The 6,839-nt window shown below is 31.5% G+C and overlaps 1 protein-coding gene across 1 annotated transcript in view; it reads left to right on the forward strand.

Annotated features, from left to right (window-relative positions):
* The window catches only part of LOC117181681, a 319,825-nt gene that overhangs the window by 46,265 nt on the left and 266,721 nt on the right, over positions 1–6,839 (forward strand). The window contains exon 2 of the mRNA XM_033374594.1: positions 4,925–4,992. The gene's annotated coding sequence lies outside the window, so the exon portion shown is untranslated. The remainder of the gene's footprint in view (positions 1–4,924; positions 4,993–6,839) is intronic.

The following is a 6,839-nucleotide window of genomic DNA, read 5'->3' on the forward strand; positions in this document are numbered from 1 at the left end:
TTAAAATTTTTTAGAAGCTTCTAACCTACTAATGAAGTTACGCGTATTTGAATTTTATGCTTTCTCTAAAAGAGAACACAATTTTTTCTCTTCATTAAGATATATATCGTTATCGTTTCGGGTTCCATAGAATTTATGATTTTATTTTGAAATCAACCGGAAACTTTTAACAAGTTTTTACAATAACAAAATGGCGGCCATTTTTCCGAAAATATAGAAAGACCTGGGTACTTCACTGAAAGAAATACAGCACTGGCCGGGGGATGTGCCAGGTGTCCAGCCAAGGGTTCAGAACCACAGATCCAAGGAAGGCACGAGCGATCAGGAACAAAAAAAGGACCCCGACTGCTTTCAGACACTTGCTGTCCAACAAAAAAAAATGTCTAAATTTATCGCGATTTTCGCAAAAAATAGGACTATCGCATCCTTCCGAGAGATCGGAAATAACTACAAAGCTTATTCCTTACAGTTAGCAGTTTGAATCGCTTTAATATCTGTATTAGAACTGAAGATAATATTGTTGTACATTTTTGTAATTTTAAGCAACAGTTTTTATTATTTCTTAAATTTCTCAACTGTAATTTGTTTTTTTGTTGCGCTAGCATTTTTTTTGACCGAGTTGTGATAACACGACGAATCTTAAATTTACTAGACGCGCGTAACTAGATTCATCTAGTTGGCCCAACTAGACATTTTTCTCCGTGCACTCTATAACTTGTGTGATAAAAAAGAGGATTTTTTACTTTTTTATATATTCAAATATCAACAATAAAACTTGCCATTTTTAATATTTTAGGTGTGGATATAGTAAGAGTGTTTCTTGGAATTTGCCGAACATTCTGTCCCACTCTCATTCGTGGGATAAAAGCAGAATATTTTTAACATCTTTATACTTTCAAATATCGACAATCAAACATGCAATTTTTTACATTTTAGGTGTGGATATAGTAAGGGTGCTTTTTAGGTCTATGGCGAACATTCTGATTCACTCTATAATTTTGGAGATAAAAAAGAGAATACCATTAGAGAATTCCATTTACATTATTCTATCCCTTCTATTTCTGATGGAAAATAGATTGTTTTATTTGAAAATTGAACTGCTGGGATCAAAGTGAAATTTTTTGTTTGTAATTCATATTTATAGTTGAAAATTAAAGTAATTTGGTAGAAAGTTGAATTGTTTTTCAGAAATGAACGATATATTATTTAAGACTGAAAGCATTTGGTAAAAAGTTCATTAATTTTTATTAAATTATGGACATTGTCGAATATTTCATGTAAGTGCAAAGATTCTGGTAACTTGGAGTAAAATGTAAGAAAAATTATTGTAGAGTAAATTTTAAAAAGTTTCAAGGATTAATAATTAAAACGCAAATAGAACAAACTTTTTAATTTTTCCTTTGACAAATTTTTCCATGTCCAAGAAGTTACAAAATAATGGAACACCTATTCTAATGATCTATAGAGTACATTTTCTACATTGAAATATTTTTCTAGCCGTAAATCAAGCAATAAAAAATGACTCAAATAGCGATATGTCTTTATTCCATTCGCTTATGAAAATCACATTTTTCATAATATGTCAATTTACTGCTCTAGAATGTCACTTCCAAATCAATAGAGATAAATTTCCAACAAAAAATGCACTATATATATGCATGCAAATTTTCTAGTCGAAGAGCTGGCAAGGAGCTCGCAAGAACCGAAAAACTGCTCTTCAATCAATCCTGCCAGATAGTGGATGAAATTTACCCCCACCATACCCACCGGTTGAGAGCCGCAAAACAGAAGGTGCATGTTTACCACTGTAAGTTCGTGTGTAAACCGAAAATGCACGACTCGATCTTCGACTTTCTCAGTTTTTCTGCTAACATTTAATACAAATAGTTAAACTTTTCAAATCCTTCCAATTCTTTTGAAATACTTTTTTTAAAATTCCTTGACATCTTTTAAAACATTCTCAAATATTTAAAATCCTCTAAAATCCTTCGAAATCTCTTGGCATTTTTTAAAGCTCTTGAAAGTTCCTTGCAATTTTAAAAATCCCTGAAGTATTTCAAATCCTTTAGAATCTCATATTAAATGACTGTAATCAATTGAAAACTCCTTGGAACCTTTTAAAATTTCCTCAAAATTTTTAAATCCTTCAAAATCTGTTGAAATGCCTAGAACTTTTTTTTTAAGATTTCTAAAGTACTTTGGAATTTTTTCAAATAACCTTTCTAACAATTTCTTTACTCTTTGAAATTCTTCGAAATTATAAAAATAAGTTGAAAATTTCTTGACACCTTTTAAAAAGTTTGTAGATTACAGTTTTTAATTGGTATCAATAAAAATTTATAGCTGATTAAAGCGTTCAAAATTGAATGTAAAAACATTTGCAACTATTAAATAAGATTAATTTTCAATTCGATGGGATGTAAGTCTTCAAATATTAAATTTTAAACTTTGAATTACAAGCTAATCGGAACTAATTTAATAATAAATCAAATAAAGAAGTCACAAAATCTTTTTTCATAGCAATCTGAATATAAGTGTTAAAATTCTGTATCGTTTCGTGCACAAATTCGAAGAAATTGTCCTGCAGCCTGAGCTGTATTCTCTGTCGTCGCGTACAGGATATCATTTGACATTCTATGTAAATGTTTTTGAGTAATTGGCATTTTTAAAGCTGTCTGTTTAGTTGATTTTAAATTTAAACGCAAAACACAAATTGAATTTACAGTTTCGTTTTCTAATCCATTTCTTTTAATGTTCTTTCGTCGGGAATGATGGAAAATGAGCGTTCTGCTCCGGCATTGGAATGGAAGAGTTTGGACGAAATTATAATTTAAACGAAGCCCTGGGAACGCAATTTGATCGGATTTATTACGCATAATTGATATATTAGTCCGCATGTCATCAAAGCTCATTTGCTCCAGCGATTTTTTTACAATTTGCATCAGTTTTAAATAATACTTCCCTTTCCCGAAGCAAAGAGTTCCACCATTTTGGGTCAAGAAATGAAATAAAGTAGGCCGATCTGGTTGAAAAAGTGCAGTTTCTCCCTAAAACAGCAATGTTTTTAAAAGTGGCTTTTCTAATTGCAAGATTCTCGCGCATTCTCTCGCAAGTTTTACGTGGAATTTCAAACAATTTTCTTTGAAAGTGGAAATTGCACTTTCTGACGTTGCACCACTTGAAAGCTGCTCAGTTTGGTACTTGTCGCACTCTGCGCCCAATTTTATTTCTGATCTGTGATTACTTTTATCCGAAAAATCAATCGTCTTAATATCACACGATTTTAATGCAGAAGGCTCAATAAAATTATCAATAAACCATAGTAATAAGTTTTTCAAAAGCAGGATGCAAATCTTGGACAAGCGTTTCACCCCAATGGGAAATGGACTACTGGCGCAGTACTGCGCCAGCACGGGCAACGTCGGCGCAATACTGACCGCCAGTACTGGTGCATTGCTGGAAGGACCTTGGGATGATAACTATGTTCGTTACTGGCTTTCAGTACTGCACCAGTGCTGGCGGAAAGTACTGGAAGACAGTACTGGCGCAGTACTAGACATGAAGATTAGACAGAATTAGGCCGACGCTCTTTTAAATTTATAACAAGAAGAGGCCTGCGTAAGATGTGTGAACTATAATATCGCTTAAAGGATAGATTAGCTTTATTTTTCATATTAATATCTAAACACTTATTACGAATCCAACAAGAATAACGGTGGCTGATCGTTGACAAAAACTCAACTCAAATACGATTGAAAATTTTTAATCGTATCTCGGAAACCAAGGACGATTTTTACGTTTTAAAAAATTTCTTACGTTCTGTCTTCTCTTCAAAACGTCCGAAACCTATCTATTAGGCGCCGTTCGACGTGGAATTTCAAAAGCTTTCCAACTGTTAACAAAAATGCCCTACCTCTTTTCTTCACCGAGTCATCGTGGTTCAAAGTCAGCAGTGATTTTCAATAGTTTTCGCGCCAATCGTGCTGACAATTTCCGTCGGTAGTATATATTATTAGGGTGACCCAAAAAATGACATTTTAAAAATTTTAACGGGCTTGTTGCCAAATCGTTCTCGTGGGCAAATAAATGTATGCCTATTTTTTATTTTAAAAACGAAATATTTTTAGAACTCGCTCTGGCCATTCTTATGTTGTATGGGGTTTAACATGTAAAATGTTTCCAATTTTTATTTCCTCGTTTTTGGACAGGAAATTAAAAGTCAATTTATTTCATATTTGATATACTTGTTCACTTATCAATGAATATTGTATTTATCGCATTTTTATATCTCAGAAATATTATGCAAAAGTTTTAGGCATATCAAAAATGGCATAAAATGGCAATATTTGGAGGCTCATTGTGACCCTCAGATATAATTGTGTAACTTGATATTTTGAAGAGACATTCTTTAGGCTATTGAGAATAGATTACTAAAAGAAAAATGATTAAAAGTATAATTTACATTGAGTAAAGAGTAAGAAAAGCTGGTGAAAATTGACACAATTAAGTTGAACACCGCTTGAAGGAACTACAGGTGGACAGCTGCAAAAATAGTTGACCCTCGGTCGGAGATCTCATTGTGCACCGTATTTGCTTGGTCCCAAAATACGGTCACTGACAATGGGTTGAATGGCAGAGTAATAATAAGTTAATAAATCTATAGCATTCCCCCAGTACTGCTCCAGTACTCGTTCGCCAAGTCTTGGCTAGACGTTTGCATGGCCAATTCACCCAGTACTGCGTTAGCACTGGTTTTCTAAGATTTGGCTGGATGTTGGAAAGACCACTGGCTCAGTACTGCGCCAGATGTAAGTTACGGCTCAATACAGGCATTTCCCATTAGGACGGCCTGGGAAACTGGCATTAAATTTATTGAATTTATTGAGCACATAATCAATAAAATAAAAGTACCTTAATGTTTCAGGGAACTGAAGATTTCTCAGAATTTCATCAGCCTTTGCAACTTTTTCTGTTACTGGCTCCGTGAAGAAAGTAAGTAGAAAATTATAATTCTCAATTAATTGTTGCACACAAGGGTGGCGTCAAAGCCAACATGTTGGCGCTAATTTCTTTAAACATTCAACGTGTCCTTAAAGCATCAGCATAATTTCCCTGAAAATTTCGGCTCTTTTTGGACTAGAATTGAGAAAAGTCGTAATTGCTTTTATTAATTCTTCCAAAAAGTGTGGGATATGCTCACACGCCGCGGATGAATTTAAAGCTGAATAGTTACACACGCACTGCCATAAAATCAAATTGGGACTTGCAAATTTCAATTTACTTTAAAATGAGTTGAACTTTCCTATCATGACGTTTGTATTGTATTATATTGACCGATATTGTTTGTTAAAGGAATCTGTTTTTTCCATAAAGAATTACGAAACGAATCAAACAATTTTGCAGCAGAACAATCTGATGCATCTACAATGATCATTTGCAAACGACACACTGAAAAAAAATTGTTCTTGAATCAAGTAAATGTCACTTGATTCAAGTCAATCGCAGGTACGAATGGGGACGATAGAATATAAGTTTGTTCCAAATAAATAAACACTTGCTACCGTATGCTTGGAACAAACGTACATTTTCTTAATCCGAGAAAATGTATTCTCAGATAGAATATCGCATTTTATTATTCTAAAACTTTATTGTGTTACTTCATATAGAGATGTATTCAAATGCAGAGCATAGTTCACTTCCAAGAGAAATCAAAACAAAAAGTTCTAGGTATTTCAAAAGATTTTGAAGGGTTTGAAAAATTGAAGAGAATTTTAAAAGATTCCAAGGAATTTTTAATTGATTACAGAAATTCAATATGAGATTTTAAAGGATTTCAAATATTTCAGGGTATTTTTGAAATTTCTACATGTTTTCAAAAGCTTAAAGAAATTTCAATAGATTTTTAAGGATTTTAAATATTTGATGATCTTTTGAAAGATGTCAAGGAATTTTCAATTGATTGCAGTAATTTAATATGGTATTTTAAAGGATTTGATATATTTTAGGATATTTTTATAGATTTCAAGTAAGTTTCAAATGAAGGGTGCCCGTTGAGTCCGTTACTCATTATAATTATAATATAATTCAGATCTGGGACAATCCATTATAAACAACAATTAAAAACTATAAAAATTTGAACGGAGTGGTTAGAAATAAAAAGCCTTGATTTGTTAAAATTGTAATGAGCTAAATTTTAAGTTTGAACGCTACAATTTTAATTTAGAATAATATTCAAAATTAATTTAAAACTTGAAATTATTTGAAATAATTTGAAACACGATGTAGATTTTTGCAGATTTAAAAAAAAGCTTTTGAGAATTGTAAAATATTCAAAAAGAATAAAAAAATTGTTGTGATTGCTAAGAAAATTGAAAATGATTTTTTAGTTTGAAAAATTAATTTTAAGTGAGTATTTGAAAAGGTTTTAAAAATTAAAAAAAAGGAATCAGGACGATTTTAAGGCACTTTTTTATTTTGCAGTTTTTTAATTTTAGGAAAAAAATCTAATTAACACAATAAATCAATTTTCAACCCAAAAGTTTACTTTTCAACAAAATAAATAGATTTTCTATCAAATAATTGGTGTTTTAACTAATAAAACGTACAGGATAAAGTTTCAAACAAAAATGGAATAGTACAATTTCTAGATAAAAACTGTGCTAAAAAATTGAATTGAGCAAGAAAAAAAAACGAATTTTCAACAAAATTGTTAAATTTTCAAGGGAAAAGGTGAATTCATGACCAAGAAGATTAATGTTCTATACAAAAAAAAAACGATTTTCCAACTTAACCAATATAAACGATTAATTTTCAATCAATCATATAATAGTTACATTTTC

This window comes from Belonocnema kinseyi, chromosome 10 (genome assembly GCF_010883055.1).
Source record: "Belonocnema kinseyi isolate 2016_QV_RU_SX_M_011 chromosome 10, B_treatae_v1, whole genome shotgun sequence".
NCBI classification, from domain to species: Eukaryota; Metazoa; Arthropoda; class Insecta; order Hymenoptera; family Cynipidae; genus Belonocnema; species Belonocnema kinseyi.